A 22,202-nucleotide genomic window follows, 5' to 3' on the forward strand; every position below is an offset into this window, starting at 1 on the left:
GATACAGTTTGCGATCGAGAAACTTCAGGATAGTATCCCAGTAGTTTTCGTAGACAGGCTCGTCCTTAAAAACTAGGAAAGTAACAGTCATCGTGGGACCTATAGAGGAAGCACATCTCCTGTTCTTAATATAGCTCCAGTACGCATCCTTAAGGACCTTTTTTGCCGGGAAAACTTCAGTATCGGGGTTAGCCCATAGGTTACGCATCCCGAGATCAGACAACAGAGTTTTGATGCTAGACAACCAGGGAATCCTATGCGACCCCTCTAACCCTTTGATCTCCAAGAGGGCTTTTGCATAGTTAGTTAGATCTGGTGTCGTCCACAGACGGCGCCAAAACGCCAGGGGTCTATACCCTGCCCGGTCCTCTATAGGCTGAATTCCCAGATCATATAGTAGGGGGATACGCGGGGTGGATTGGGGAAGCCCGATAGCTGACCGGAGGAATTTATTCTGGGCGGTCATTAGTTTAGACAAGTTATTGAAACCCCAAATTTCGGCTCCATATAGAATTGCAGGTAAAATCTTGGAGTCATAAATCTTCATGAGAGGAGCTATTGGTTTTGTTAATGAGTGTTTGTGCTCTTTCAGCAAAGCTCCTCCCAATTGAGCATGCTTGAGAGCGAGGAGATCCAGCTGGTGAGACCAGCTGCATGTCTCGCTAAAAGTGACCCCAAGATAAGTAAACACTGCCGTTTGGGATAAGTTGACACCACCCAGACATACCTCCGCCTTAACCCGCCGGGGCCCACGAAACACCATAAACTTGGTCTTCCCAACGTTTATCTCCAGCTCATGCTCACGGCAAAAGGTCTCGAAGCGAGACAGGGCCAGCTGCAGACCCTGTCTCGTCTTCGAGACCAAAAGGGTGTCATCCGCGAACATGAGCAGGGGAATCTTCATTCCTGCCAAGGTAGGTGCATCAGTAGGGCTGTTTAAGAAGTAGTCTACAACCCCATTGATAAATAATGAAAACAAGGTGGGAGCGAGTACGCACCCTTGTCGGACACCTTTGGAAACTTTGAATCTATCAGTCAGCTCCCCGGGTTTACCCCAACGGACACGGGCATACGTATTTTTGTGAATGGTGACAAGAAAAGAAACCAGTTCTTTTGGCATGCCCATATCCAAGAGTACTTTCCATAACTTGTCCCTCGGCACAAGGTCAAACGCAGACCTTAGGTCTACGAAAGCCGCATACAGCTTTCCTCCCCCCAGAAAAACAACCTTCCAGTACAGAAGTACTACCCTGAATACTTGGTCCAGGGTCCCAGTGTGTGATCGAAACCCTGCCTGAAGAGGAGACAACACATCCGAATCGGACATCCAGATTTGGATACGACCCAGGACGAGTCGAGCTATAATTTTTTGTACTGCGTCTATTAAACTAATAGGTCTATAATTGCCCGGGGCAGAGCGATCGCCTTTCTTATAGATCGGCAATATCTCTGCCCCGAGCCACGAATCAGGGACAGCAGCACCACCCGCAAGGGCATTAGCCAGCAGGGTCAGATAAGGGATCCATGCATCTTGCTCCTGAATAAATAAATCGGCAGGGATACAGTCTGGTCCTGGGGCTTTGGCACTCTTGATTGATCGTAAGACTAGCTTAACTTCACCAGGGGAGAATTTTAATGTGTTTTCAACACCTGGGGGACAGAAGATCTGCTTGTCCAACGAATTACCAACCTTAAACTGTTCCTCAAAATACGCTACCCACTGCTGAGGTTCTACTTGATTAGAGGGGCGGATATCTGAGGGGGAATTACCCCATTTAAGGAGATGCCAAAATTGGACCATGTTACGATTGTGGCATGCTTGATATAAATCCCTCCAACGATCTTCATCCCAGTTTTGCTTGGCCTTAAATTGGGCGGTTTTGTAAGCAAGTCTACATTTTTGGATAGTAGAAAGAGAGCCAGATTTAATGGCCTCTTTCAGAGCACTTTGGGCCAGTCTACAATCCTTGTTGTACCACGTACATGGCTTCAACTCTTTACCCCTGCCAGTGGCAGGAGGACTTTTCACAAAAAAGGCTTTAAGCTCAGCAAAGAGTTTGTTATGGGTGTCCCGGATGTTATCCTTGATCAGATTTTGAGATTCCATTTGATTAAGTGAGGCCAGGGTACTGTTAATTAATTTTCTAATGGCCGCTCGTGAAAATTCACAAGTGGCAATTTTCGGCCATCTCACCCTTCTGAGATCATTGGTAAGGATGACATCTATAGGGGAACAACCATCCGAGGGGGAGGGGGAGACTGCAAAGCTGTTATCCTTGATACACAGTGCAAGGGGGTTGTGGTCGCTCTCGACTCTACTTACTACCACCATGTCGTCTATGAGCGGCCACAAATCCAAACCGACTAATATGTAGTCAATTCGGCTCCCTGATCTCCCATTGTCAAATGTCATCTTCCCCATCCTATCGGATTTAGTTCGACCATTGACTGCTCTCATACCCTGATTTAAACATAAGCCCTTCATAAAGAGGGCAGCATGAGACCATTTACTTACTGGTTCCAACTCCAACATGGGAACACCCCAAGTTGAGTCTTCTTCCTCGGTGAAGTCCCCATCGTCGACCCCCAAAGGCTCGAAACATACATTAAAATCACCAGCCACAATCTTATTGGTGAGCATAGGAGCGGTCTCTAAATAATTTTCCAATAGATGGCATGTGGGAGAGCATTTGCCTCCCGGGAGACCTCTTACATAGATATTAATAATAAGGAGGTTGAGGCCGCTACGGGATTTAACCCTGATAATCAGAATATCGGGACTATCAATTGGAACCTCTGTCACGGTGACACCTTCACATTGCCGGACCCAGGTGGTTAAGCCCCCCATGGGTCTGCCTCTGTGACTCTTGCCAGCAGGTTTGTGAAAGTTCAGGAACCCTGTACGAAAGTGGGGAGACAATGCCCAGGTCTCCTGAAATGCCCATATTCCAAACTCATCAACAAAATCGGCCCAATCGGGAATATCAAGCCTTGACCCCAGCCCTGCAATGTTCCAGGAGCCCATTTTTAGTAAAGACTTTTCAGCCCTGGTTCCAGCTGTTTGACCTGGGACAGACTGGGGGACAATCGTTTCAACAGATGGTAACAAATTAAGACCAGATGAATTAATCAAACAGGAGCAATCTTTAGGGGAGGGTGACTTAATGATTATATCCTGGCTCAGATGACAAATCGAACCCATCAACCCTGGAGCAGGCACTGAGGTGTGTAAGGAACCATCCATATGTCAATCATTATCCTCCAATGTAGAAAGAATTTCAAAGCGATTAAAGGACGCAATAGGCTTATCTAACCTAACGGGAAATGTTGTAAAGTTACAGTTATCCCGTAAGGGTTGTATAAAGCCTGGCCTATAAAAAAAAACCAGTGGAAGGATCTTAATTGAGTTAGGAGCTGGGGGAAGGTGATGGGCTACTTCCAGTATGTATTTAACTAGAGCAGGAGACTTAAAACTTAACACAACACAATCCCCTGGAAAAGACTTATAGGACTGACCAATCCATTTAATGCGCCTGACCATATTAAATTCGTCAAATAGGGCCTTGCTATTTCCAATTTTGGAGCTCAGATAATGAAGGGATTTGTTCTTAAGGTTGGACCAGTGTTCGTAAGACCCTTCCAAGAGGGGTGGAACGTTTGCCAAGATAATCGTATAAGGGGTGGCTTGGGGGGGAAGATGCAGGCTGATGGACTGTGGGGAAGGTCCTGCTCCCTCCCCCTCAGTACCATCCTTGTTAACTAGCGAAGGGCGTCTTTGTCGGTCATGATGAGAATTGATACCCCTATCTGTAACAACTCCATGGCCAAGGACGGTATCATTCTCTTCCCCTATAGATGGTAGCAAAGGCACAGCCCCTACAGGCCTTGGTAATTTAGTACACACGCCCGCATTAGGCACCTCCACTGGCGTCACTCCGTTCGACGATATAGGGGGCCCAGGGACTAAAAGCTTGTTGCCTGGGAATCTAGCTTCCAAATGGTCCAACCTATTAGCTACGAGGTCCAATTTTTGATGTACAGGGACAAGGAGACTAGTTAAATGATCTTTGAGGCCAACAAGAAGTAAATCCAGAAGAGGTTGTATCTGGGCCTGACTGGAGGGAATAGTAATATGGTCCAAGTGGCGCCCTTCCACAATGGGCCCACTAGGCTTGGAGGGAAGCGGCTCTACTGTGGAGTTCCTCTTCCCTTGGCCTCTCTGTGATTTGTTCATAGCTTCCTTTTTATTGCCTTTAGCTTTGTGGGCTAACCTCCCTCTTGTTATAACCCTGGAAGGACTCTGGATGGAGACACAATCCTGAACAGGAACCAAAGTCTCCTGCACAGGGGGAGTGTGTGCGGGCGGGGAAATGTTACCATCTATTAGGCTTGAGTGAACAGAGGTAGGCGAGCCAGTCTGTAACTGGGCACATGGGAGGGAAGAGTTGGTAGGATCTAGGGAGAGTCTACGTTCCACCGCTAGAATCTCTAGGTTCAATGCTGACTCTGCTCTTATTAAATAATCGTCAAGTGTCCCCCCCGGCTTATCACCAGCCCTCCTTTTAGACATGCTGCTGGGGCGAATGGGGCCAAACCACTATATGAGCACCCCGCCTTCCCTTGGATTAACACAGCAACTTGGTACAGTACACAACTAACAAGTGGTAGCAAATCTCTCTTGCAACTCACAGTTCTTGAATTGGGCCACTCAGACGCCAAACCCCTCACAGCAACATTGAAGGCAGTGAGGCTGAACAAGGTCCCACCACAAGTGTTAGGGGGTAGGCCCAGCCCAGCCTTATCCGGGCTTTGACGGGCGGTGAGCGTCCTGGGTTTAAAAGGGATTCCCCTCAGCTGTTCACGATTGCGCTGAGTGCGCTAGGCCTTCTGGGGATTGTAGTCTGGGTAGAACAGCCTGCCACTGCTGTTGCCTTCGAGACCCCTGAGGCACCAGCACGAACAAACCAAGAGCAAGGGCAGCAGCACAAGAAAGAACCGTTCCCCTCACGGTATGCCTGGAGACTCCTTCGCGCGTCCCGCGCTGCGGTGAGCGTCCTGGGTTTAAAAGGGATTCCCCTCAGCTGTTCACGATTGCGCTGAGTGCGCTAGGCCTTCTGGGGATTGTAGTCTGGGTAGAACAGCCTGCCACTGCTGTTGCCTTCGAGACCCCTGAGGCACCAGCACGAACAAACCAAGAGCAAGGGCAGCAGCACAAGAAAGAACCGTTCCCCTCACGGTATGCCTGGAGACTCCTTCGCGCGTCCCGCGCTGCGGTGAGCGTCCTGGGTTTAAAAGGGATTCCCCTCAGCTGTTCACGATTGCGCTGAGTGCGCTAGGCCTTCTGGGGATTGTAGTCTGGGTAGAACAGCCTGCCACTGCTGTTGCCTTCGAGACCCCTGAGGCACCAGCACGAACAAACCAAGAGCAAGGGCAGCAGCACAAGAAAGAACCGTTCCCCTCACGGTATGCCTGGAAACTCCTTCGCGCGTCCCGCGCTGCGGTGAGCGTCCTGGGTTTAAAAGGGATTCCCCTCAGCTGTTCACGATTGCGCTGAGTGCGCTAGGCCTTCTGGGGATTGTAGTCTGGGTAGAACAGCCTGCCACTGCTGTTGCCTTCGTGACCCCTGAGGCACCAGCACGAACAAACCAAGAGCAAGGGCAGCAGCACAAGAAAGAACCGTTCCCCTCACGGTATGCCAGGAGACTCCTTCGCGCGTGTATTTTATCATTCTGAGTTCAGGCATACTAAATTCGAATTTCTACCATGTTCCCTGAGTCAGTTAGGATTATAAGATGTAATAATCAAACTGCCCATTCTGGCCTATGGAGAACAGGTAGCCTTGCAATATTGAAAATCGAAAATGGCTGTAATTCACTATTAGGACATGCCACACACATCAGGGCTTGTCCTACCTTATACTTTCAATGCACCCTGCCCTTGGGCGTACCATAGGGGTGTCTGATATGAAGAAAAGGGAAGGTTTAGGGACTGGCAAGTGGGTGCACTTGCCCAGTCAGCATGACAGTACCAGACTGCACGCAGGCTTTGCAATGGCAAGCCTTAGACACACTTTTACATGCTGCTTCTGTGGGTGGCACAACCAGTGCTGCAAGCCCACCTGCAGCATTTGGATAACCAGCCCTAGGCACCCCTGGTGCACGGTACTAGGGTCTGACAGGTAAACCAAACCAACCAATCATGGAATCACTAATTCATACATTAATTTACAATAGGGAGCACTTGCACTGTGGCACTGGACAGCAGTGGCACAGTGCCCAAAGCATCTAACACCAGCGAAAACACATGAGGCAACAGCAAAAATGGAAGGGAGACCCACGCCAAGGTGCCAGGTCTAACAAAAACTATAGCTTACCATACTATAGAATACAGCACCTACTTCTTACCTTGTACTACACTTAGGTTAGGTACACTGGGGTAGAACTTTTTAGAAGCATCAGACGAGTATCCACTTTTTAGCCCATGTTATTTATGTATGTGTATATGAATATATGTCATAGCTAGAAGACAATGCTGTTGCAGTATTATTTCTTCTTACTGCTTACACCGTACGTATTATATCTGGCATACTGTCTTGCGATTGTAACAGCTCATATCTCTTACACGAGAAACAAGACTGTTCAATAAATCCTTTTATTGAAACGCCCGTCTATCTATTTTTGTGTAACTCTGAAGAAACTAAGCATGCACGATTGACTGAGTGAAACTGTTATCTGTTGTTTCCACGATTCTGAGACATGTTCCGATTCTAAGGGAAACAAAGTTGTCATGTTTATGCGGATGCCAGAAACTACTCCCTTCTTGTTTATTCAAGAAGTTTCTAGTGGCCTCTGAGTTAGCTGGCACACAAAGTAATTAAGTTTGATGTACTCGATAGAGGCATACTGACCTTAGTCCTTTGCCACAACTATAGTGTATATTATTCCAATACGCAGAGCCTATAAGGGAAATAGGAACTACACAACAAACCTTTTTTTCCCATCACATTAATTTTTTGCATGGCCTCGTCTTGGACAGCAAACACCACCTGGTAAAAGTGATTTGTTTTATTCTCCTTGTTTTACCATGCTCCTTTTTTTTGTCTAATTGGCATTGCTTCTGCCTTTTTATTCTGCCAACCAAAATTCACAAGTTTATTATATGATCAGCATTGTACAAGAGAAGCAATAAAATAGCAATAGAATAAAACACATACTTCCTACCACTTTTATGAAATATTTAAGTAAACAAGACTCGGTGTCAAGAACAGAAGTATGGGCATGGTCTTCAATGCTATGTCATGTGAAGTAATGCTCGCCCTCTTTCATATCTGCCAAGGTTTCAGATTGCTATGTATGATATTTTGATAACTTTGTTGTAATTATGACTCAGCCACCTCATGAATTTGCAGCAGTTTTAAGATCTTAGAGTTTCTTGTTGCTCAAATGGGTCAGATTTCTGATATTTATGGTTCCCTGATCTTTTATTGGTTGATTTTGCTGGCGAGAAAAGTGTTACCTATAGTGGTTCTAATGGCACTCATAATTACACAGATATTATGTAAATGTCACACATAGCAATCTAAAACCTTGGCAGCTATGCTCTCTGGTAATTTCCGCGTTTCCTGGCTTGTGCTTCAGCTGCTCGGTGTTTCTCCCACCGGGGCACCGGAGCACCGGAGCAGTAAACCCCAAGCCCTGCACCGCACAAGGAACTTCACTTCCATTACAGTCCATTAAAGGAGCAAGTTGGTCATAGCACGAGACCGAAGCACTTCCACACGCGGGGTGCGGGAGCCTGCGAGTGGAATGTGAATAGGAAAGCACTGCGCCACAGTGGGATGAGTGCTGTGTGCATCGTCGAAGGAAAAGTATTTTTCAGATGCGTCAGTGCTTAATTTGTCAAATAATGAGTACCGGTGCCCAAAGCTCTGCTCGGAAGCCCTATTAAATAAATGTCGGCGGGCCGAATACCAGGGCTCTCTAGAATTGAAAGCACCCCAGGCTTCTTTAATCCAGTACCTGACACCCTTGGATCGTTTATTCCTGGTTCCTGCTGTCTCCCTTTGTGACGGTACTTAAGTCTTTCTCATCCTCCTCCTTTCCCCTTTGTCTGTTTAGGTTGAGCATTCGAGACCTCTTGTATATACTTTAGTATATACTTATTATATACTTATATGTGTATGTGTACTGGAGATCACCCCTAGGACTTGTCTGCTTCCGCTTAAGGACTTTTTTTTCTGTTCAACTGCTGCTATTTGTCTCGATAGAAAACGACCAGCAGAGGTCAGTAAAATACCAGAATCACTTTAGCATGCTCTAGATTCCAGTCCATAGAAATTGTCTTCCACAAGCACCCGTAGACAAAAATATTTTTTTCAAATCTTGTATTTTCAGTGATATGACCACCGAAGGCCCTGATTTTATATAAAAAACAGAGCTTTGAACTATACCATTTCCCGCTGAAAGGCAATATTTCTCTCCATGTGTTAACATTCCTGGCATGTCACACAGTTTGTTGCTTACTCTCCCTCCATTTTAAAGAACAGTAGATGTTCAGCCCCCAGGAAACCAGGGTTCAAGCCTCGAGGTCGCGTCCACATCCTGTGATTCTGGGCAAATCACTTAATCTCCCCGTGCCTGAATATGTAATGTAAATACGGTGCTCATGTACAGCACTCCAATACCTTCGGGTCGAGTTTGCGCTATATAAAAGATGCACACAAAAAAAAGGCGAGACCGATTGCATTGCAAATGCTTGTTCTTCTTTCTCGTTTGTATAATCTGTAACATTTAAATATGCAACATTTTCCTCATGTAACATACTTGGTTCTATTGTGAAGCGCTCTGACACCTTTGAATAAAGTTCGCGCTATATAAAAATGCATTGAATAAAAATTAAATAAAAGGGCCATCTGCGATTCTTTTCTAGTGTAGTAGAAGTACAACTTTTCTGCCAATCACAAGATGGTCTTCTGTCTCAGGGCTCCAAAGCCAGCCACAACATGTCCATTACGCTGCTCAGCAGGGCTACGTCCTGACGCACTACGTTACTTCTATAGTTCTGAGTCAGGGCCGCTAGGTGGCCCGTTCTTCCGTTTCGAAAAAAGTTACTTCCGGTTAAAAATTCAATTCTTAAGGAGAAAGAAGGAAAAATAGGCAAAACAAGCTAAACCAAGCCGGGACTTCGGATTACGGTTATCTGTGCTGGTTCCGCAGCAGGTGATCACTGCAGCGCAGGAGGTGAGAGGTGCGCGGCATATACTGCGTCTCTGAATGTTAGTAAGGGGGCTTAGGTTGGTGCTGCGCCTTTTTTTTCCCCGGATACTTCTGCCCTCGACATACGACCACAACTACGGTTAGCGCGCTGGGAGCTAAGGCCTCACTGCGGCTAACACCATGTTGGAAGGAGTCGGGAGAAGAGCTGGTCGTCTCGCAGTGTTCATGTATCCGCATCTTGAGGAAGCAATCCCTGCGGTAGTGTTCGCGTTTACGGCAGCATGTACCTTGCCTAGCTTGCTGTAATCGGCGGCCTTCCCAAGCTCATCCGTTTGCTCTTTTGGAGACAGAAGATTATTAGTCTGCCACCACTTTACTTCTTTTATAACCCGTTTCGTTTATTCATTGGAACTAGACAGTGGAGTAGCTTGTCGCCCAGACACAATGGTCCCCTCTTAAGATTCTTAACACTGAGGGGCACACTGCTTTGTGTAGCAGTGCACGAACAAAGAGTACTTATTAAAAGCATGGAAGATCATATGGAAATGTACTGTAAAATGAACGCCATGGGTTTCGCTGATGGTGAGAACTAGACACCCTATACTCCTTAATCCGGTTTAGATCCGTGTTTATGTGCAAATTTAGATTAGAATACTAGCTACGGCTCCTTATTAGGGTGTGAGGAGCGTTGCAGCCTCCAGTCTCTGCACTAGGAGGCAAGGAATATTTCTGGTGGTTTGTATTTCTCTTGTTGAAATTGTGACTTTTACCCCGGTTTCACCCCGAGCTGAAAATGTTACTTCTATCACTTTGGTCTTTTGTATGGTGCATTTCAACTAATCTCCGGTGCAGAACTCTAATGTTACCAGCTGATAGACCCCAGCTGCTGTAGGAGATGGGGATACCCACATGACTCGAATGACTAAATTTGAGCAGATGGGATACCGAAGTGCACAATGTTGAGAGTGGGACTTTTTACTTAAATTATTTCTTTGTGCACATGCTGTTTGTGGTATCTAGGATACCTGGGGGTTCCAGTATAGACTGGGTAGGATGGTTAGGCATTTGGTGGAGACTTCTGCACTGTAGGATCACTACCTGTTTCCCCAAATTACCACCTTAGCTGGTGTACGACGTCTTCCTACAATTTGGTGAGGAGAATGGGATCTGAATCCACACATGTTAAGGACGTGGTTGGGGAACAGGCAGACAAGGTGTAGCGGAAGAGGCCGGCAGTTGCTGCTGGAGGAAAGTAGTGTGGACAGCTGACTCTCCTGTGGCGAGACACAGCAGCAGAGAGGGACCTTCTTCTGTGCATGTCGGGGGCCATGGTGTGGTGAGGTGTACAGGTCTTATTGGCAGCAATTATATCTGGGCACAACAGGAGGGCACGGGCCGAAGGAGAGTCATTGCGCAAAGGCAACTACATCACTACGCTATGTGCATGCTGCCATCTTGAAGGGACTTTCTCGCCTTTATGCACATCAGTAATATGCACTCCTGCCTCCAGTACAACTTCTGCTGGTGGTTGTTCTTCGGATGCGTGGGACGGTGGCAAGTGCGAGGTCGGCGGAGCGGAGCTGGTGGTTGGGGATGTAGAGGGAAAGTAGTTTGTTGAGGTAGGCTGGGCTGGTCTTGTGGAGTGCCTTGTGTGCGTGGATGAGGAGCTTGAAGAATATCCTCTTGTTGACGGGCAGCCAGTGCAGGTTTCTCAGGTGGAGGGTGATGTGGCCGTGGCATGGTACGTTGAGGATCAGTCGTGCCGAGGCGTTTTGAATGCGTTGCAGTCGTTTGAGCATGGTCAGGGCTCCCGCGTAGAGGGCGTTTCTGTAGTCGAGTCTTCTGTTGACGAGTTCCTGGGTGACTGTTCTTCTTGTATCTATCGGGATCCACCTGTAGATCTTGCGGAGGATGTTGAAGCAGGAAGAGGAGATGGTGTTGGCTTGCTTGGTCATGGAGAGCGTTAAGTCGAGGATGATTCCCAGGTTGCGGGTGTGGTTGGTGGGTGTCAGAGCTGGCCCCAGTGCCGTCGGCCACCAGGAGTCGTCCCAGGCTGAAGGCTTGGAGCCGAAGATGAGGACCTCCGCTTTGTCTGTGTTAAGCTTCAGTCGGCTGGTCTTCATCCAGTCGGTGACGGCCTTCATTCCTTCGTGGAGGTTGGCTTTGGCGGTGATGGGGTCCTTGGTGAGGGAGAGGATCAGTTGTGTCGTCGACGTAGGAGATTATGTTGAGGTCGTGGTGTCGGGCGACGCGTGCGAGCGGGGCCATGTAAATGTTGAACAGTGTCGGGCTGAGGGAGGAACCCTGAGTTAGGCCGCAGATGATCTTTGAGGCTCCGGACCGGAATGGGGGGAGGCAGACACTCTGGGCTCTGCTGGAGAGGAAGGAGGTGGTCCATTCCAGGGCTTTGTCTCTGATCCCTACGGTGTGGAGGCGTGCGAGTGGTGTGCGGTGGCAAACTGTGTTGAAGGCGGCGGAGAGGTCCAGGAGGATGAGGGCTGCGGTCTCACTGTTGTCCAGCAGTATCCTGATGTCGGTGGCGGCGATGAGGGCGGTCTCGGTGCTGTGTTTGCTGTGGAACCCTGAATGGGAAGGGTCCAGGATTCTGTTTTCTTCGAGGTATCGGGTTAGCTGTCTGTTGACTATCTTCTCGATGACCTGGGCCGGGAACGGGAGCAGTGAGATGGGCCGGAAGTTCTTGAGGTCTCTAGGGTCTGCCTTGAGTTTTTTGAGTAGGGCATTGATCTCGGCGTGCTTCCAGCTCTCTGGGAAAGTTGCGTTCTCGAGGGAGAGATTGATAACGTCGTGCAGGTGGGGTGCGATGGAGCTGCTGGCTTTGTTGAAGATGTGGTGCGGGAATGGGTCTGACGGGGAGCTGGAGTGGATTGTGCTCATGGTCTTGATGGCGTCATCGATGCTCACGCTGGTCCAGGCTAGCAGGTGGTCGATGGTGTGCGGAGAGTCTGTTGTGTTGCTGTCTGGGTGTTGAAGCTGTCGTGGATATCTGCTATCTTGTGGTGGAAGAAAGTGGCGAGGGAGTCGCACAGGGCTTGCAACGGCGGGATGTAGTTTGTGTTGGAGCTGGGGTTGGAAAGTTCCTTCACGATGTTGAAGAGCTCCTTGCTATTGTGTTCTTTGTTGTCGAGGTGGTCTTTGAAGGAGGTCCTCTTGGCCGTCCTGATGAGGTGATGGTGGTTGCGGGTGGCGTCCTTGTGGGCTGCTTGGCTGTTCGGAGTCTGTTCACTGTGCTACTTCTTCTCTAGCTTCTGGCAGGCTCGCTTGGAGGCTAGGAGTTCTGGGGTGAACCAGCTGGCCCTCTTGCTGGTGTCTCTGTGGGGGGGTTTCTTCGGCGGGGCGAGGGTGTTGGCGCAGTCGTTGATCCAGCATCTGAGTTTGTGGGAAGCGTCGTCGGTGTTGGAGGATTCGGTGGGTGGGCTGAGCACGAGGTTTGCGTGTAGTTGGTCTTCGTGATTTTTCTCCAGCAGCGGCGAGGGATCTGTTGGGTGCGGTGGTGTGTAGTGGGTTTCTGGAAGGAGAAGTGGATGCAGCGGTGGTCGGTCCAGAGGAGTTTGGTGGTGTGGCTGAAGGCGACGTGGGGGCTTGCGGAGAAGATGGTCAAGCGTGTGGCCTGCAGAGTGGGTAGGCGTTGTGATGAGTTGCCTCAGTCCTAGGTTGGCGAGGTTATCGATCAGGGTTGTCGAGTTGCTGTCGTTGTTCTCCAGGTGAAAGTTCAGGTCTCCGAAGAGGATGTAGTCGGTGGAGGTCAGGGCGTGCATGCTGATGAAGTCGGCGATGGAGTCGCTGAACTGGGGTCAGGGTCCGGGGGTCTGTAGATGAGGGTGGAGTTGGGATGTGTGTGGATCTGGAAATGCATGTGTTCGGCGGTGCTGAGCGTGTCGGCGGTGCTGGTCGAGACCCTGATGCTGTTCTTGTGGACGATGTTGATTCCTCCTCCGACTCCGTTGGTGCGGTCGCTGCGGGTGATCTTGTAGCCGTCTGGGATAGCTATGGCGATGTCTGGTGCGAAGGAGTCGTTCATCCAGGTCATTGTTTGGAAGGCGATGTCCGGGGATGATGTGTCGAGCAGGTCCCAGAGCTCGACGGCGTGTTTGCGTGGGGAGCGGGTGTTCAGTAGGATGCATCGGAGGTGGTTGAGGTTTTTCTTGACGGGTTGTTCAGCGGCTCTGAGGCTGGTGTAGCTACAGTTCCGGCAGGTGAAGGGACCGTGTGTGCGTTTCGGGCGGCTTTGAAGCAGGTGTGGGTCCGTCCGGGGTTGAGAGCCTGGAGTGTGCTGGCATCGTAGCGGTGGTGGTTGTCGTGGAGGGTGCGGGGACCAGGGTTTTGACGCTGGGCGCAGTCCAGGCATGGACGAGCGCAGACAGACTTGCCTTGGGCAGTGAGGGGGGCAGGCCGCAGGGGAAGCAGCGGCTGGAACAGGAGCGGTGAGGGCACCTGAAGGCAATCGGGGGCAGCGAGGGGGATACAGAAGGCAAAACTGGCACAAATCAGGGGCAGCGAGGGGGAACAGAAGGTAAGAGGGCACAGAATGAAGGGGGCAACGAGTCAAGCAAAACGGGCACAGATAAAATGCAGGCAGTACAGGGAAGACAGACAGCGACAGAGACAAACCTAAGGCCTACCACTGGCCACCAGGAATGAGGCGCAGGTGGTAGCCTGCGGGTGCAGGAGGGCCTCCACTTCTACAGCAGTGGCAGCGTCAGGACACACAGGCGGAGCTGTGTTGTGGTTGAGCGACCTACCAGCAAGGTCAAGGGTCGCTCCATACCAGACCCCTTCATTCAAATATTCGGCTATTGTCTGTATTGGTGATGCGCACACCTACAGTGGCGTCAGTTGGCAGTGCCCACTATATTTACCCCTCCAACTTAATTCAAGCCAAGCCAGTAGGCGAATTGAGCGGATTCTCCCACAGGATTGTATTAAAGGAGGTGGGCCATACCAGTTAGCCGTAAGGCCATGCATACACATTTAGGTGTCAGGACTAGTGTCATGGATGATTTGGAAAACGACGGGGTAAAATTGAACCAATAAAAAGTGCAGAATGGTTGGCTCCTGTGGTGGTAGTACAGAAACCCAATGGCAATATTAGACTCTGCATTGATCTGAGAAATCTGAATATTGTTGTGGATTTCCCCTTCACAGAATTGATTATCTTTTTTCCTAATCTAAGGGCTGTGAGTGATTTTCTACAATAGATTTGACCTCGGTTTATCATCAGGTGTTGTTACATCCTTCCAGTAGGAGGTTGACTTTTGTCACTCCTTTCGGTTGCTCTAGGTTTTTGTGCATGCCATTCAATTTAGCGCCAGCGGCTGCCGCTTTCAATGCCTTATGCACAAACTTCAAAAGCACGACGGCAGTGACATATTTCCCGGATGACATTCTGGTGATGGGCCGAGACAGACACGAACACAATTCTAGGTTGAATCTGGTGTTGCATAAATCGGCTTCCATGCTAGTGATATGGGACCAATGCGGACAAAACCAATTCTACATTTCACTCTCCATTGGGGGGACAAGAGGTGCCACAAAAGGTATTGGGAGGATCATAGCATAGACATACTGGGTCCCATTCTGGATATGTGGGGAGAATCCATGTATGTAATTGTTGTTTAGGATCACTATTCGAAATGGCCAGAATAGGAAGTGCCTACAAACATTGATGCTGGCACCATAATAATCTTCTTGGAGAAACATTTTAACGGGAAGACGTACCAAAATCCATTTGAGTGACAATAGGCCACAAGTTAGTGCAGAAAAAAATGGAATATTTTTAGCAAGGAATGGTAAAAAAGAAAGGCAATTATTATATATGATTAACAAATGGCATGTGCAGATGTATCACAAATAGAAAAATTCTGAAAATATATATTCGAGCCTGGAGATAGCGACTGTATAGCAGTATGGTTAATGTAACACTTGCATTGTGATAATTGTACACACATGCTTATGCATCAAAATGGGTGTGAATTGTATTAGCAAGATTACTTAAAATAGTTTGTTTAGAAGAAAAAAAAGAACGGCACATGCCTATTGTCATCCAGCTGGTAATGGAATTGTGGAGCGTTTCAACAGGGAGCTAATAGGAAGTGTACACGCAGCTGTTAGTGCTGGCAAGGATTGAAAATAAGTAATGGGAAAGACTATTTGGGCATATCGACATATGGAGTAATGCACACTGTAACAGGGTACAGCCCCTTCAGAATCCTAAGGGGGAGAGACCCTTTCAAAAAAGTTAGTAGAGCCTGGATGCATTTAACATTGTGCAGTTGATGTCCCCAGCTGTTGTGAAAAAGAATTTGCCAAAGATGCAAGAGATGTGCAAAGAATATTATGACAAAAACGTGCTGTGAAGGAAGTATATTTGGAACCAGGTGATTGGGTAAAGGTGAAATTGGGATGCAAGGTCGGGAAAGGTAACAGCAAATTTTCAGAACGCTTGCAGGTAGAAGTGTGCGAAAGATCAGCACTGTTGAGTGATTGGAAGGTGTGGCATTTTGCCAGGATGTCAAGATGCAACAAAGTGCTAAATTGGAGCCATGAAAAACATGAGGTGAACTTGCCCCCTATCTTATGAGTGGATGTGGGATGAGAGTGCACCTATGCTAAATGCTCCTGGTTCCAATGGTGCATCTAGTAATGAACCAGTTCAATGTCCTAGGGCTGAGAATTCTGGACCGAGTTGTTGGGGGGTAAAGCTACTCGCACAGGCCGATCAGTCATGTTGCCTTCAAAATGTAATGATTTTGTAATGGTATGATAATTTGTATTATTCCAGATTCAGTTTTTCAACCTGTTGTGTGGAAAAGGGAGTGGGTTGAGGTACTTAGATGATCAAATAATATTAATGTTGTACTTTAGTATCCGCTCTTGAAGTTGTTAACCCCTTCAGTGCCCCGCCCTTTCCCCCTCCTGTGCCGGGCGTTACATTAGCGGGCGGGGTCCATGACGAGACTATCTCGTCATGGGCATAGAAGAGGTTAATTGCAGGTTAAACTGTAGTATTGTTGTTATACTGTCCCTTTCTTGTCGTAATATGCGGGTGACCTCTGTATCGAACACCTTTTATGTAAAGAAGGGAGATGTGATATCTAAGTTTCCTGGCAGTTCTGCTTTGGAAACCGGGAAGGATGGTTAGGCAAGATCAGGAGCATAGAGATCTCTGGGCTGTACGGTCGCTACCTACCACCTTACTCGGTGCACCTGGTGTATGGCGTCTTCCTACACTAATTTTCTTTGCATTAATTAAACACATATTCAGAGGGGGAACTTTGCTTGCAGTACACATTTGTATCTGACTCTCAGGATTTCAGTTAAACTATGAACAATACATGTAATGGCAGATAGGAAAAACTCCTTTTAACAATTTTTACTTGCATCTTCATCAGACGTTACTGGAGGGAGCATCTTGAGGATGATAGCTACTGAGTAAATCCTATAACACTTTACATTTTCTGCTCGTGAACACAGGCATTGCCCACTTGCGTGATCTGCACTTAGGGCTGTTCAAATATTTTGTTAAGGACCCTTTATCACAGGTCACACATGAGTTTAATTTGCACGTCTTTTGGGGGAAGGTACTTACTCGTTAAACAAATTACATGCCTGACTTCGCAATAATACTTTCTTAAACCACATTTGCATCCTCCTTAAAGTGCTTTGGTGTTCAGCTGGGACCACTGGGACATGTCTTTAAATGCAAATACAGGAAAGCATTTCGATATTAGTTTCCAGATATTTGTTTTCCATGCACCTTGTTCCTTTTTGTAATACAACCAAAAGCAGATTTTTTTGTGTGTGTATGTGTTAATGTGTGTGTGTATGTATGTATATATAATATACTTATTTATCTACTGGTGGTCGCCAGTAGATAGTTATAGTTACAACCTAGTTTCCATAGGAAATCTCAAAATTCTATTTTGAATAACTTTGGTGCCGGTTGACGAATCCTCGCGAAATTTTCAAAACAAATGGGGCGCTCCGTTCAGCTACTACCCTGAAAGTCTCGGGGTGATTCGTCAAGCGGGGGCCGAGAAAAAGGGGGGGTCCCAAAACGCGTTTTTCCCCTGCATTTTTCCATAGGACCTTTAGTCGCAGCTACAGCCCGAACGGCTGAACAGAATTACGTGAAATTTGGCAGAGAGGTAGCCATAAGGTCAAGGAAGTGCCTTTTGCAGGTCTGGTGTAAATCTGTTCAGTATTTCCTTAGAAAATAGCATTTAAAAGCATATCAATATCTATACGCGCGCACTGTGCGCGCACCCTGCCGTGCGCGAGCGCAATTCTGATTGGTTGTTAGATGTCGGTAAACATTCGAATCGGTCGAAACCAGGAAGTGTCGGCCGCCATTTTGTCTCTCGCAGTCTGAGGGGGTGAAAAAAAAAAAGGTGGAGAACGTGAAAAGGGGGCAGAGTGGACTGTTCCAGACCCCCTAGCCTTGGTCAGGGGGTCACAGAAGAACCCCCAAGGGAGAAGAAAACACATTTTTTTTTAGTTGTTGTTTTTTAAATCGCGAGGTGCGCACGGCACGCACTTCGATCTGTGGGTGCTCGGTGCGCAAAGCGCACCGTGCGCACACGGTGAAAAACCTGAAGAAAAAAAAAATAAATACATAACTTAAACCAGATTGGTCGCACACTGCTACACCTACCAGGCGTGTTCCCCCAATGAAAATGGTCCCTGAAGGTCAGCGTAGGCGGATACACCTATGCTCGAGTGTGAATGCAAGTATGCGTGGCGTGTGCCATCCCTGGACACGTGTTTCGAGGTAGTTGCCTCTCGTCAGCAGGGAGTAGGAAAATGTGTGGGGTTGCTGTGTAAGCTGCTAAAAATCGTATCAGGTCTAGTACCTCTCGTAGAGCGCAGGTGCGTAACCATGAGTCCGTCGACTCCACCGGCTCAAGGGAGCCTGAATAAAAAGTTAAACCAGATTGGTCGCACACTGCTACACCTACCAGGCGTGTTCCCCCAATGAAAATGGTCCCTGAAGGTCAGCGTAGGCGGATACACCTATGCTCGAGTGTGAATGCAAGTATGCGTGGCGTGTGCCATCCCTGGACACGTGTTTCGAGGTAGTTGCCTCTCGTCAGCAGGGAGTAGGAAAATGTGTGGGGTTGCTGTGTAAGCTGCTAAAAATCGTATCAGGTCTAGTACCTCTCGTAGAGCGCAGGTGCGTAACCATGAGTCCGTCGACTCCACCGGCTCAAGGGAGCCTGAATAAAAAGTTAAACCAGATTGGTCGCACACTGCTACACCTACCAGGCGTGTTCCCCCAATGAAAATGGTCCCTGAAGGTCAGCGTAGGCGGATACACCTATGCTCGAGTGTGAATGCAAGTATGCGTGGCGTGTGCCATCCCTGGACACGTGTTTCGAGGTAGTTGCCTCTCGTCAGCAGGGAGTAGGAAAATGTGTGGGGTTGCTGTGTAAGCTGCTAAAAATCGTATCAGGTCTAGTACCTCTCGTAGAGCGCAGGTGCGTAACCATGAGTCCGTCGACTCCACCGGCTCAAGGGAGCCTGAATAAAAAGTTAAACCAGATTGGTCGCACACTGCTACACCTACCAGGCGTGTTCCCCCAATGAAAATGGTCCCTGAAGGTCAGCGTAGGCGGATACACCTATGCTCGAGTGTGAATGCAAGTATGCGTGGCGTGTGCCATCCCTGGACACGTGTTTCGAGGTAGTTGCCTCTCGTCAGCAGGGAGTAGGAAAATGTGTGGGGTTGCTGTGTAAGCTGCTAAAAATCGTATCAGGTCTAGTACCTCTCGTAGAGCGCAGGTGCGTAACCATGAGTCCGTCGACTCCACCGGCTCAAGGGAGCCTGAATAAAAAGTTAAACCAGATTGGTCGCACACTGCTACACCTACCAGGCGTGTTCCCCCAATGAAAATGGTCCCTGAAGGTCAGCGTAGGCGGATACACCTATGCTCGAGTGTGAATGCAAGTATGCGTGGCGTGTGCCATCCCTGGACACGTGTTTCGAGGTAGTTGCCTCTCGTCAGCAGGGAGTAGGAAAATGTGTGGGGTTGCTGTGTAAGCTGCTAAAAATCGTATCAGGTCTAGTACCTCTCGTAGAGCGCAGGTGCGTAACCATGAGTCCGTCGACTCCACCGGCTCAAGGGAGCCTGAATAAAAAGTTAAACCAGATTGGTCGCACACTGCTACACCTACCAGGCGTGTTCCCCCAATGAAAATGGTCCCTGAAGGTCAGCGTAGGCGGATACACCTATGCTCGAGTGTGAATGCAAGTATGCGTGGCGTGTGCCATCCCTGGACACGTGTTTCGAGGTAGTTGCCTCTCGTCAGCAGGGAGTAGGAAAATGTGTGGGGTTGCTGTGTAAGCTGCTAAAAATCGTATCAGGTCTAGTACCTCTCGTAGAGCGCAGGTGCGTAACCATGAGTCCGTCGACTCCACCGGCTCAAGGGAGCCTGAATAAAAAGTTAAACCAGATTGGTCGCACACTGCTACACCTACCAGGCGTGTTCCCCCAATGAAAATGGTCCCTGAAGGTCAGCGTAGGCGGATACACCTATGCTCGAGTGTGAATGCAAGTATGCGTGGCGTGTGCCATCCCTGGACACGTGTTTCGAGGTAGTTGCCTCTCGTCAGCAGGGAGTAGGAAAATGTGTGGGGTTGCTGTGTAAGCTGCTAAAAATCGTATCAGGTCTAGTACCTCTCGTAGAGCGCAGGTGCGTAACCATGAGTCCGTCGACTCCACCGGCTCAAGGGAGCCTGAATAAAAAGTTAAACCAGATTGGTCGCACACTGCTACACCTACCAGGCGTGTTCCCCCAATGAAAATGGTCCCTGAAGGTCAGCGTAGGCGGATACACCTATGCTCGAGTGTGAATGCAAGTATGCGTGGCGTGTGCCATCCCTGGACACGTGTTTCGAGGTACATAACTTAGCATTTAAAAAAAAAACTTACAAATTCACTGAAAAAACCATAGGTTTCACACACGTTATAGTTAGGAATTGGCATTTAAAAAACCTTGCAAATTCACTTAAAACCATAGGTTTCACACATGTTATAGTTAGCTGGACATTTCACTCGTAAAAAACCAATGAAATTCCCCCATTATAGTTAGTGCAGGCAACTATAACTCACGCGGCCGCAATCCTCTGCTGATGACGTCCGTTTATGAAAAATAAATATTTGTAATATATGTATAGCTAAAGATTAATGGAAGAAGACCTGGGTAAATAAGTGTCTAAATACAGTGATGTAATATCTGACGTCATCAGCAGAGGATTGCGGTCGCGTGAGTTATAGTTGCCTGCACTGACTATAACAGGGGAATTTCATTGGTTTCTCACGAGTGAAATGTCCAGCGAACTATAACGTGTGAAACCTATGTTTTTTTAAGTGAATATATATATATATATAATTAGTATACATGTAAAATTTAAACTGGCCAACCAGAAATCAAATCGCCCAGGTAGCCAATGACCCATATATGTTCAGGGTCCACCGTCCCTCTGAAAGTAATAACAGAAAGGAGAAAAAGATCAAATTGCAGGACATGTGTCAACACATCACAGTAAAATAATGTTTAGGTCCATATTTCCATGCATAATGTTCATTCACACCGTGACAAAAACTGTTCCATCTGTCACAATAATATGGGTTGCTTCAATCTTGTTAAATCCAATGCCTTACCTAGTTTAAAGGAGTGGTGTCCACCCTCCAGCAACTGGGTACATCCAGAAGCGCCCAATTTAAAGTAAAGTGTAAATGACACATAGGAACATAGAAATGTAGTGCAATTTAAGTGATAATGTTTTTTTATGTATGAGCCAACATTTGCACTGTGAGTATGGACAGGCTACTCGTATTTTAAAGGGCGGCAATCATAGTTTGACAAAATGACAATAGTCTTTGCACATGTTAGTTGTAATCCCTCCGTGGACCAAAAAGGGCTGGGAGTTAGCAACCATACTCATGTATGTTTATTATTATTATTATTATAGCTTTACAGAATAGTCCTACAGGGAAGTGTTTCAAGGTCTACACGTTGTTGGCCATGATCATGGTGAGTGCAGTAGAATATTGCTCGAACTAACCAGCACCCGTATAAAATATCTGGTGGTGTGCGTTCTGAACAGTAATCGGGCTTGCGCTCATCAGAGCACGACATCTGTTGGTAAACTTTACGGAGTGCCGTGATAGTGCATGTAAGTCAGCCTAAGCCAAGGTAGCTGATTAGCGGCATGGCTTAGCTTGTTCGTCGGTGCTACTCGAAATAGACGTCCCCACGAGGGTCGCAATGACCGCCGCCTGTCTTGCATCTCAAAGGTGAAACAGTAACATGCATTTCTAATGCGGAGTGCATGTCGCCGACGTACATGGAATCATGGGAATTGCTGTTTTTTCAACTTGCATGGGCATACAGATTGTATAGCCAGAAGGGGATCTTGAATGTATTTTGTGTGTGTGTGTGTGTGTATGTATGTATATGTGTGTGTGCATGTATGTATATGTATATGTATATATATATATATATATATATATATATATTTATTATTTTTTTTTTCACTGAAAAAACCATAGGTTTCTCACACGTTATAGGTAGGAATTAGCATTTAAAAAACCTTGCAAATTCACTGAAAAAACCATAGGTTTCACACATGTTATAGTTAGGTGGATATTTCACTCGTAAAAAAACAATGAAATTCCCCCGTTATAGTTAGTTCAAATAACTATAACTCGCGCGCCCGCAATCCACTGCTCATGACGTTACATATTACATCACTCATGACATGGTCAGTGGCATCACTCATGACGTCATCCTTGTGATAGTGGCGGTCGCGCGAGTTATAGTTATCTGAACTAACTATAACGGGGGAATTTCATTGGTTTTTTACGAGTGAAATATCCACCTAACTATAACATGTGTGAAACCTATGGTTTTTTTAAGTGAATTTGCAAGGTTTTTTTAAATGCTAATTTATTTATGTATTTTTTT

General features: G+C 47.5%; 1 protein-coding gene across 2 annotated transcripts in view; it reads left to right on the forward strand.

The window, feature by feature from the left end:
• The first annotated feature begins 9,035 nt into the window (after positions 1-9,035).
• SUB1 (SUB1 regulator of transcription) overlaps positions 9,036-22,202 on the forward strand; it is a 78,029-nt gene continuing 64,862 nt past the window's right edge. Inside the window, exon 1 of one of the 2 annotated variants that reach the window (XM_085630716.1) lies at positions 9,036-9,239. The gene's annotated coding sequence lies outside the window, so the exon portion shown is untranslated. Of the gene's footprint in view, positions 9,247-22,202 lie in introns of both variants that reach the window. The other variant, XM_085630725.1, reaches the window with a different exon arrangement.

Source organism: Triturus cristatus, chromosome 2_1, assembly GCF_964204655.1.
Source record: "Triturus cristatus chromosome 2_1, aTriCri1.1, whole genome shotgun sequence".
Lineage (NCBI taxonomy): Eukaryota > Metazoa > Chordata > Amphibia > Caudata > Salamandridae > Triturus > Triturus cristatus.